The 12,474-nt window shown below is 34.0% G+C and overlaps 1 non-coding gene across 1 annotated transcript; it reads right to left on the bottom strand.

Annotated features, from left to right (window-relative positions):
- Nucleotides 1-12,160: 12,160 nt before the first annotated feature.
- LOC128292226 (small nucleolar RNA R71) lies at nt 12,161-12,267 on the bottom strand. The gene has a single exon (XR_008282210.1). It is a non-coding gene; the product is annotated as a small nucleolar RNA R71 (small nucleolar RNA).
- Nucleotides 12,268-12,474: the final 207 nt, after the last annotated feature.

Below are 12,474 nucleotides of genomic sequence, written 5' to 3' on the forward strand. Positions count from 1 at the left end.
ATATGCAAATCTTATTCCAATGCAAAATGACATAAGACCCCACCTATCCAACTGCTACACACCAACTCCATTATCTATCACACACCATTGAGGGTATACTTAACCCTCTCCAACCTCTACGCACCATTATTTGGGTTATGGTGGATTCATCCAACCAAATCACACCCTAAAGTGGTTGTGTGCCACTTGTAAGTTAAGCAGTCAAGCTGCTAACATAATTGCGGTTTTGCTGCTAAAATATAATAATAATGTAGTTAAACTGCCAAATCAATCTTCCTTCACTTCAAACTCAAACCCCCAACCATAATACAAAGAGCATACGAAAAACTCTTAGTACATACTAATATAAATCAAATTAGATTTACTCATATTCAGATTTCAGTATTTCACACATACTCATAATCAATTAGAAATTTTTGAATTAATAAAATGCACAATTTCCGTTAATCACATCCAAACATTTCATATAAACAACTTATGTAAATAGAAAAATCACATATTATAAGTACATGTATATAAAAAAATCCAAGCAAAAGTACACCCCTTAAGGACTTTCTACAAGCAGTAACGGAGTCTCGAAGACTCCTACAAAGGCTTAAACCTGCAACGGATCTCTAAAGTACTAAAACAAATCAGTAGCAAAATAAAAGTAAAAACTGTAAAAACAGAACCACATGGTCGTGTGGGAAGGTTCAGACTATGTGACAAGGGTACACGGCTATATGGATAAGGGACACGCCGGTGCGGTTGAAATACACAGACATGTGGCTGAAACATACGCTCGTGTGAATGAGGTACACTGTCGTGTAACTAAACCATGTAACTCTCAGACTCTGTGTGACACGGTTGTGTCTCAAGCCATGTGACATCTCACTAGGCCATGTGCGATCAATAAAATCCCTAACAGAGGTCACACAGCCATATAGCCAGCCTGTGTCTCCCACTCAGCCAGTGTGACAAGGAAATTAATCTAATTTCTAAAATGGTATACGGCCGTGTGGACCGCCCATCTGCGGCACATGCCCATGTAGTTCAAAAACCACCCTAAATACTACTGCAAATCACGAAAAAAAACCAAAAGCACCCTTAATTACTAGTGTTTAAGAAACAAACTTGAAAATGTGATTCTGAAGCCCTAACAATTGACCGCTTCCTTTCTACTAAAAGAATCCAAACCTTAATTTCAAAAATACACTGTAGTCAATGAGAAAAATCGATCATAACAGAATAAAATAAAATAAAATAGAATTGAAGCAGATGGATTAAAACTCAACAGCAATACTTACACTTTTCCTACTTCTAACCCTAGTTAAGCAAAGGAGTAAAAGAACAAACGAACCCCCAAAGAGTCAAAAATTGACAATGGTATTTAAACAATGAAGGCAGCACGGTGTTTCTAGACTTTGGAGTATCCCAAAAAAGGTACGAATGACAAACTAAGGAGTTAAAAAAGAATAAAAAAAGAAAAAGTGATGTGAAAGAGAACACAGTAGCCAAAAGGAGCAAAAATCTAAATTTGGGAAAATATGAAAAAACAAGCTAACGTGAGGAGAGTGGAGGAACGTGAAAGAAGTTTTAGGGATTTTCCTTTTCAAACATTAAAAATAAAATAAAATTTTAACAAAATCCTGTCAGTTTTTTTTTTTTTTAGATTTGGAACCAAAAATTAACCTCCTCTAAGCACACACGGGGACTTGAACACAAGACCTAAAGGCAAGCTAACACTTTATTATTGAACCAGCAGGCTCATTCTGTTCCTAAAATGCAAAAAACATTAACTTAAAGGTCCATCTAAACCATTGACCTAACCAACAGACTTTAATACTTCTAACCCCAATTTCGGGGTGTGGCATATCTCCCGACCTCATCTAGCCTATGATAACTTCCTAGGGTTGTCAAGCCTAATGGTTTAAGCACATATAATTCATACCAAATAATTCCTCTTGAGAAACCCTAAATACTCCGTTAATCACATCCGCATCCATCCATTAATCTCCCCTAAGGGATTTAGCCACTCATGTTATTAATAATCTCAATTTCGATTGAATAAATCATATGAAGAATACAATTGATTCAGAAGAGAAAACAGATTTTAGTAATCGTGGATGTAATATCGAATAGGGAACAAAGTAGCAAATCTCTCAATTGGAGTAAAGAAATAAATCGAATGCAATAGAAAATATAAACTAAAATACTTGAATAATACAAATAAAGGAAAAAAAAAGAGTTATGAAAAGTCAAAAAGAAAATAAACTAAATCTACTCTTAAACTACAAAGGTTTTTGAAGGCGTCTAGGATGACATAATTACATCAATCCCCTAACGTCTTATTTATAGAGGTCTTGGCAGGCCAAATTAGGTCTTCGACATGACCTAGGTCTTTATATAAGTTTGATTGTGCGGACGAAAATAACTCCATATTACTTGGGCAAGATGTCGACATGTGTTGTACCACACCCCTTGCGTGGTGCAGCACAACACCTAATTCCAGGCTTAGTCGGTTGCTTTGAGCTTTGACATCCCGGAAAGCTTGTGCAGCACTCGTATCTTCCTTCCACGTCAATTGGGCCTATATATATATATCTTCATCTTACGCACTCACTTAAACATATTAGCACAACCTAAGGCCTGTGTCAGCTTATTGGGTCACAACATTTGTAAAATCTATTAAAAAACACTTATTTTATTAATATTCTATCCTAAGGCCTAATTACTGAAAACAAAATATAAAATCCTAAATTGCCTAGAAAACAACCTCATTAAGTGCAGAATTATCCGAATTGACTATTAAATTTGACGACAGGTAAACTTCATGACTAAATGAGTTTGTAATTAATAGGTGAAAAGTTGGAACTTTATTCGAAATCATTTGAACCCTAATCACATATGTTCAATTGATCATTCTATTAGCTCATTGAAACCAGAAATGAATTGTGAGTTTGAATAGAAATGAACAGAATGGATAGGAAAAGAGAAATGGAAAACATTCAGGAATGGTTATGATTTTTTTAGAAATGGAAAAATCAAATCATTTGGAAATGAATGTAGGTTTCTAAGAATGAAAATGGAAATGATTCATTTACAATTCTATATGGATTATTTAAAAATGATCGAAGAATTAGTTTATATTTTTGAGCAATTTTGAAGCCCAAAAATGAAAATAAATCATTTGGTCACAATGAACATGCTGAGTTATGAAATATTGAACATATTTGATCGAATTTTACCAGGGGTGAAATTGTCAAAATTTTAATAAGGGTAAAATAGGGATGAGAAGATTGTTTAATACATAAAATTAAAGTTTATTTTGGGAAATAGAAAAACCGAATCGGGTGGGTCAAAAGGCCTAGGAAGTACTCTTAATTGGATTTGATGTGAGAGAGACCAAAATCCCCTCATATAACATAAATGGAGCGACAACCCTAATAGGATTACTAGGGCGTGTCATCCACCACACTTCTACTCTAACTAGGAAGTTGTTTTTCTATTGAAAAAAACCTCTACAACCCAACAAGGGTTTTACCTTCTTTTCCTATAAATACATGGCACTAGTAGAGTTATTTACACAACTTTGAGAGATTGCTACTCTACCAAAAAATAGAGAGAATTTATTCTTATTTATCAAATATATATTTCAAGAATAAAAATTCTACCGTTTTTATTAAAGAAGAGAGAATTTTTGTTTTCACCCAAAATTAAAGAAAGAAAAGTTTTTCTAGTTCTGTGTTTCAATTCAATTCGTTTGATTCTACACTCGAAACAGTTCGCGGTACGAGAATAGCGGAGAAAATCATTTGGTTGAAAGCCAAAAACAATGAATGCCCACTAAGCTGAAAAAACATATATGAATTTAGTTAGATTTTATTGCTAAAAATATCACAAATCTGGTCGATTTTTAAAATTTTAATTTTTTACTGTGTAAGAAAATCATTTTCAAACCGGTTTTTTCCAACAAAGAGAGCTTAGGTGGTATCTTTTAGTTTAGGATGAGACAGAGAGGGGATTCCTAGCTAGGAGTAGCAAACATTGTAATAATCATAGGTTAATTAGCTTAGTTAGTAATCCATGAATCATTCAACCATTATTTCTAATAAAAAGGAAGAAATTTTAGTATTTTTATTTGTTAATTTAGGTATAGCTCAAATCATATTTTATTTGGACTTACAATAATAATTTTCCACTCAATTAGATTACTAATGCTTAACTTGTAATTAACTTGATAAAACACATTTACCCTATTTGGAAATCCTTTGGGTTCGACCCTTGGGATACTCAGGTGTTTCATTGCCACTAGAATTATTACAACTGATACTGTACGCTAGTAGTTAAAATCACACTTTTAAATTGTTTTATAAAATTGTTTGTTTTTTACGCATGTGCGTATGCGGTCAAGTTGTTGAGGCTATTTCTGGGGATTGTAATGGTGTAAATGTGTAGTCAAGTTAGATACATTTGAGACAATCTTAGTCGAAAGAGAAGGAAATTATATACTACTTTTTATTTCGTTGTATAGTGTTTTACTTTTTTGTGTTTTCATTTTAATTTGCCTTATTGAAGATTTAGCGTAATCATGTTTAATAACAAGGATATAGGTGGTCGGAGACAAATACAGATACAATGATAAAATGTGTTCAACGAATAGAGATTCAACGAGCCATTAGGGTTATGATGGCAATTATGGAAGGAAAGAGTATCTATATGGTGATTATGGCAATTAAAGGTCGTCGGATAATTACCCGAAATATGATTCATATTCTTTATATTACTATCCGAAAAGTAATATAGATAATGCTGAGTATATTAAAGATCCATCCCTTGCTACATGGGTTGGAACGTTGGAGGAGAGCATGTATTCATTACAATTTACTGTGTCCACCATGTCCAAGATGGTGGAGCAAGTATTCAAAGTCATCTAACATTGAGCCGTAATGAACATTATGATGGAAGAGGTCAAACATGATACCCCCGAGCTCAAGGATAAGGGCCACTCCACTATTATTGAGCATAATGAGTTGAACGTAGGTGTTCAACAAGAGTTTGGCATTGAAGATCATGACGAGATTGTGAGTAGCAAAGATGGTGTCTTCACTCCGATTTACATAGAAATGGGAGTAGGAGTAGAATTACATGTAGAGGAAGAGTGTAAACCAGAATTAAGTGAAAGTATGGAGGAGCTGACACATTTTTTTTGACTATTTTTGTGAAGGAGTCATCTGAAGTACTTCACGAGCACATGTATCATTCTTTTGATGCGGGAACTACGGTTCAAGGTGACACAACTTTATATCACATTAAGTTCATGTTGACTGAAGTTATAGTACCCCAGAATGAATTTTAGAGTTGGTTAGGCTTTGGAAAAAAGTGACTCATGATGTGGCTATTTAAAAGGTAAAAAATAAGACATTGAAAATATGCTCAAATGCCAAGAGGGTCATTATTCTAGTCATGAAGAACAACCGACGATTCAAGATGTTAAGGACCTATTGGAAGTTCATTTATGTAGGGGATACGGATCACCTGAAACTTGATAAGCTTTCTTTTTTCTAGTTATTTTTTTGTTATTGCATATTTTTTTTTGGTGTGTTCGTTTTTCTATGTAGGTTGACCACTCGGGAGCTACACAACATTAAGAGCTTTAATGAAGTTTGAGGACTACTCCAACATTTTTTTGCACTTACATTTGATAAGGGGAGTCTGTAATACCCCTAACCTGTATCCGTCGCCGGAATAGGGTTATGAGGCATTACCAGATAACACAACTCAGTCACATACATTTTTACATTCAAACTCAAAACCCATTCAAAACATTCACAATGTCCTTTGTAAGGCTGTACAAGACCTTAAAACATGCTTATAAGTGGTTTGGGACTAAATCGATAACATATTAAAATTTTAGAAACTTAGAAAAATTTCAACATTTTAAGGGTCACACGCCAGTGTGAACAGGCCGTGTACCTTACGGCTACCAGACATGCTCGTGTCACAGGTCGTGTCAAAACAGGGCATACATACTGACTTGCACAACACGGCCGAAGACACGTCCGTATGCCATGGCCGTGGGAAAATTAGTGAGGTTACTGACTTGGCCACATGACTGGCCACACGCCCATGTGCCAGCCCATGTGCCACACACGGCCAATAGTCACGCCCGTGTGTCTAGGCCATGCGAAACCTGTAGGGTATATTGCCTTAATTCAAAAGGGTATCCCAGGGGACACACGAACGTGCAGCATGACCGTGTGTTGCACATGATTGAGACACATGCCCGTGTGGACAAAAATAGGTCATTTGTAAAACCAATTTGCCACCCTTTTCTTATGCACATAAAGAAACCAAAATATACCATTTCAATGCATATATAAGTAGCCAAAACATGCCAATTCATACACATATTATGCCATGTATCCTCAACCATTTCAACTACTCAATTCCACTTTCAAAACATACCAAATCATTATGCCAAAATCACCAACTTCACATAACTTCTAAATGTATTTTCATCACCTTACCATCAAATAAATCATGCCTCTCAAACATATCAATTATTCATCTATAAATCATACCATACATACCATTTCTTAAACCACATTATTACCACATTTGCATTCCAAGCCAAAACACATATACATAACATAGGCCAAATACACATTTTATACCAGCCATGCCAAAACATAAGGTCACCTTATAACCATCAACCAAAAATCATTAATAAGCCATTTCAAATGACCATATACATTTCCAACAACCATATCAAAGAGGCCATAGCCTATACATGCCATATAACCAGGCCACAAATTGTAAAAATACCGAAAATCAATAGCCGGATAGTGTGATACGATCTCCATTGACTTCCAACACGAGCGAACGTCTGAAACACTACAAAACATAGAAAAATAACACAAAGTAAGATACACAACTTGGTAAGTTCGTACATGATCCTAAAATGATCACAACATTCATATAGAAATTTAAAATAGATAAATCATTAACATTTAAAGTATCAATTCATGAGCTAACATTAAATTATTCATGTCCTCATTCGCAAGTTCTCAACTTCATATAACTCAATACTTGAGTAGTTTTCCGTACATGCCTGTACTGATACCTTTCTATTTATTACCCATACTCTTATCAAACCTCTCTGGTTTCTAAGTGCTTATGATACAAATTCATCGATTTTCCAATGCCATAATCCAACTATGGTCTTACACTACATTGCCAAGGCCCAGCCGTGGTCTTTCTTTCACATGCCATAACCCGGTTATGGTCTTATTAGTCGATTGCCACATGTATATTTAGTTTAAACAACTATTATTCATATCTTGCATAACATTCAATATATATACTTCATTATAGTCAAATAAACACCTTTTGACATAAAACATACTTATACTCAATTCTTTCTTATTTAATATACATAATACAATATGAACTTACAATTTACTTTTATTCGATTCTCACATAAATTCTGTACATACCTGTATTACTTATTCCAACCATACTTTAATTCTCGTCTTGACTATGCCCGTTGAATCATTCGATATTTCTCACACTAAGTGCCATATTTGATGTCCAACACACAGTGTTGTACATAGCCGAAGCTATCTCAAATCCCACACTAAGTGCCAAATTTAGCCGAAGCTATACTGAACCGCACACTAAGTGCCATATTTAGCTGATATGTCATCAAACATAACAATAGTCACATATACACAATTTATACGATATCAAAGCATTTAAAGCATAAATATAAAAATGCTTATTGCATACGAACTTACCACGCTCGTTAAAACGACAAAACGGATCAACTAGTCCAATACTTTGTTTTCTCCCGTTCTAGATCCGAATCTCATTTTTCTCCATCTATATAATAACAAAATTTACTTATTTAACCATTAATTCATTCAATTTAACACAATTTACACATTTTGGAAAAATTACACTTTTCCCCTATTATTCTACATTTTTGCAATTTAGTCCTTACCACATAAAATCACAATTTCATGAAATTAAACACAAACCCAAGCTAGCCGAATTTTCCATATATTACTCTCAACCCATATTTTCAATTTATTACACATTTAAATCCCTCAATTTACACTTTTCACAATTTAATCATTATTTGACATTTTTACCAAAAATCACTTAAAAAAACATATTAATCTATCAACAATTATTCATTTTTCATCATCAACACTCAAAAATATCAAGATATCATCAAAGTTAACTAAACAATTTATCAAAAAATTCAAAAATTAGGTACGGGCTAGCTAGAACACGAAGCAACGATCACAAAAACATAAAAATCATCAAAAAACGAGTTCGAAACATACCTCAATTAAAAACAAGGGTCGAACCCTCAAATTCTTTCATGGATAATTATTTTCTCTATATTTAGTGGAAGATGAAGGAATATAACATGATTTTGGCTTTTATTTTATTTATTATTAACTTTAATTACCTATTCACCTTTTTACCCTTTGAAAATATTAATAAATACACCAAATGTCACTCCACTAACATCCAATATCTTATAAATGGGCTATTTAACACATAAGAACCTCCACTTTTAAGTTCTATAGCTATTTGACACCTTTAGCTTATAGAACACAACTTTTACACTTTACGCGATTTAGTCCTTTTTACCGAATTAACCACTTAAACGATAAAATTTCTTTACGAAAATTTCACACAACTCTAATATCATGCTGTAAAAATTAAAATAATAATAAAAATAAATTTTTCGATGTCGAATTGTGGTCCCGATACCACTGTTCTGATTAACCCTAAAAACGGGCTATTACAACTCTCCTCCCTTAGGGATTTTTGTCCCCGAAAATCTTATTAAAGAATAGATTAGTGATTTGCTTTCACTAGTCTCATCAATTTCTCACGTAGCCTCAGATTTTTCAACTTGTAATCTCACAGGCTAAGATTTTTGATCTGTTCTTTGCTATACATTATATCAAATTGAGTTTTTACTTCTGAAAGAGATATTATAGGGAAAGTATCTATATGTATCATCACATCATATATATAAGAAATACATTACGGGTCTTCTCAAGTTCTGATAATAATCTTATACAGTCCGATGAATCACGAACTCAACTTCTTTTTATAGCTAAATTGAGAACAGTTCCGAAAACACTCGATAATTAGCTTTAACCATCAAACATTTGGATAAAGAGTTAAAAGTATCACTTTTCATACTCATTCACCAATACAACTGTCTTAGATTATTGTATATCTTAGTACTCCCCGAATGGACAGATAATTACCACTATGCTAGATGTCAAAATTGTTGTAAAATCTCTGGATTTCTCGGTACATGAACTCTATCTCGACACAACGAACAATTTTCGGTTCCAATCTGAAATTATGAATCAGAAATCAATTTACGTTGTACCCTTTTTAACATGTAATACACTGACACCCTTCTTAACCTCACAAATTCGTTGATTAAACATCAGTTTAATTTCTTGCTCAGCCAATATCTACTAATCATCTGATAGGATCAATCGCATGTTTATTGGTCATAAAACACATAAATATTTTTGGATTAGAACATCTGAGACTATAATCATTTGCCCAGAGTGATAATTAATCACTGACTCATAATCTTTCAACAGTTTAAGCCATCTTTATTGACTCAAATTCAGATCTTTCAGAAACATCAAATATTTTAAACTCTTGCAGTCTTCAAAAGGTTACATTACTCACCAAAAAATTAATGTCGCTAACTATTCAACACAAATACAATGTCAACCATCTCTAATTCTTGAGTCAAATAACTCTTTACCTGATGCAGGCTGAACTAGAACTGATGCTTCAGTTAACAATATCTTCAACTATTTACCACTTTGTTAATAAATATCATATCATACAGACTTCACAAGCGCAATCTACAAGAACGTTTCTCAATAAAATCCTTCTGATGGATAGAATTCTGTATCATGGCTTTTAGAAGATGAATCCTGCATTCAAAATATTCATCTATTTACCCATGAACATTCAAAGTTTATTTCCACCCTGTGGATAGATTCAGATACAAGTAACTCGGTTAATTGATAAACCGTAATATATACATATTTTTTACCCCATGCTTGGCATTTTTATGAATTATTTTTCCTTGGTTTTACTGAATTTGATGCTCCTAATCCTTTAATTTCATGTTTTATTCTCAAGAGAGCTTAGGATAGAAAAAAGTGAGAGAAACGGGCCAAAACGGATAAATTGGGCCTAATTCAGTGTTTCACACGGCCTAGGCACTTCCATATGGGTGATCCAGACGCCCGTGTGTGACACACAGGTAGATCACACGCCCGTGTTTCATGGTCGTGTCGACACTAAACCAAGTCAGAATTGCACACGGCCTGAGCATCTTCACACGGGTGTGGCACACAGCCGTGTCCCTGTCGAGCCCAAGTCTAATTCTACTCGAAAAAGGCTAATTTTGGGCTAATTTTTTCATTCCAAAGTCTATTTAAAGACCCTAGAAGAGGATTAAAGGGACACGGAGAAGAGAAGGTAAAAAATACTCAAGAACAGCCATCAGGATCAGCTCAGAAGGAGGATCTACGTCAAGACTGAAGATTTCTATCCAATTTCCTAGAAGTTCTTTGGGTTTATTTATGTTTTGTTGTTTTCCAATTTTTGAGATGTTTTCCATTATTATGAACTAAACTCCCTAAATACCTAAGGGAGATGAAACCTAAGACGAATTTTATTACTAATTGAGTTATATGATAAATATTTGTTCTTATTCTTAATTGTGAGTTTAACCCTTGTTTTAATATTCTAGAATATTAATTCAGGTTTTTGATGTGCTTATTCGTGGAGGAAAAGTCCCTGTTTAAGAGTAGATCATTCATAATTAAGTAGAGTTGTATGCAATCCTAGAGATAGGACGACATAAATCTACCGGATTAGAGTCAAATCTAATAAAGGAATCCATAGATCGAGTTATTATGACAATAGGGGTTTTAATTAAAAATAGATTTTGTTTAATCAACCTAGAGTCAGTTGTTTTTAGTCTCGAGAGAGATATTAACATAAATCAGGGATTTCTACTGATTAAGTCAAGTGAATAAATCGTCTAATTCAAAGGTAATAAGTGAAGTCTAGGTGGATTCTTCGTTGGGTATTGTCTTCTCCATCGGTTTTCCAAAAGTATTTTTCAACTTTAATCTCTATCGCAATCTTAGTTAATTAGAGAATTAGTGTTAGTTTAAAAACAGCAATCTTAGTTAATTAGAGAATTAGTGTTAGTTTAAAAACATTCTCTTAATTGTTAGGCTAGATAATAAAAAAGATAGTAATTACTAGTACTTTTAGTCCTCGTGGATACGATATTTTCGGTCTCACCATAACTATACTACTGTTCGATAGGTGCGATTACCTTAGTAGAATTTTCAGTTAGTTTTACGACCATCAAGTTTTTGGTGCTGTTGTCGGGGACTAAGATATTAGGAACACTTAATCTTTATTACTTTACCCATTTTTATTTTCATTTGGAATTTAATTTTGTTTTTATTTACTAAATTTTCTTTTCTTTACTTCTGGCAGGTTTTTATAGTTTATGACTAGAAGAAACCCGTCAGGACCTCTACTTTTTGATAGCAAAATCGAAAGCACAGCTCACAAAAACCGAAGAGAAATAAGGCTAAGCCTACAATACATATAGGAAGAACGAGAGGCCGATATTCATACCACAATCGAGGAGATGTCTGATAATCAGAATAATCCATTATCTCCTGTGGTTGCTGCAAATCCAATAAATCAGAATCCTGCTCCTCGTACTATGTATGATTATGCTAAACCTACTTTAACAGGAGCTGAATCGAGTATAGTTAGACCTGCTATTGTTGCAAATAATTTTGAACTGAAACCTAACACGATTCAAATGATACAATAGTTTGTTCAGTTTGATGGTTTGCAGGACGAGGATCCAAACACTCATTTAGAAAATTTTTTAGAATTCTGCGACACCTTTAAGATCAATGGCGTTTCTAATGATTCTATTCGCCTTCAGTTGTTTCCATTCTCATTAAGGAATAAGGCTAAACAGTGGTTGAACTCATTACTGTGAGGGTCAATCACCACCTGGGAACAAATGATAGAAAAAATTTTGCTTAAATATTTTTCGCCGGCTAAAACAGCTAAATTAAAGAATGATATCTCTTCTTTTGTGCAGATAGATTTAGAAACACTTTATGATGCATGGGAGAGATATAAAGATCTATTGAGAAGGTGCCCTCACTATGGATTACCTCTTTGGCTACAAGTTCAAACTTTCCACAATGGTTTGAATCCCTCGACTAGACAAATGATTGACGCGGCCGCTGGTGGAACTATCAATAATAAGACACCTGAAGAGGCTTATGAGTTGATAGAAGAGATGTAACTGAATAATTATCACTGGCAAGTTATAAGGACAAAGCTGACGAAAGCAGTCGGTGTTTTTAACGTCGACTC

This window comes from Gossypium arboreum, chromosome 4 (assembly GCF_025698485.1).
Source record: "Gossypium arboreum isolate Shixiya-1 chromosome 4, ASM2569848v2, whole genome shotgun sequence".
Classification (NCBI taxonomy): domain Eukaryota; kingdom Viridiplantae; phylum Streptophyta; class Magnoliopsida; order Malvales; family Malvaceae; genus Gossypium; species Gossypium arboreum.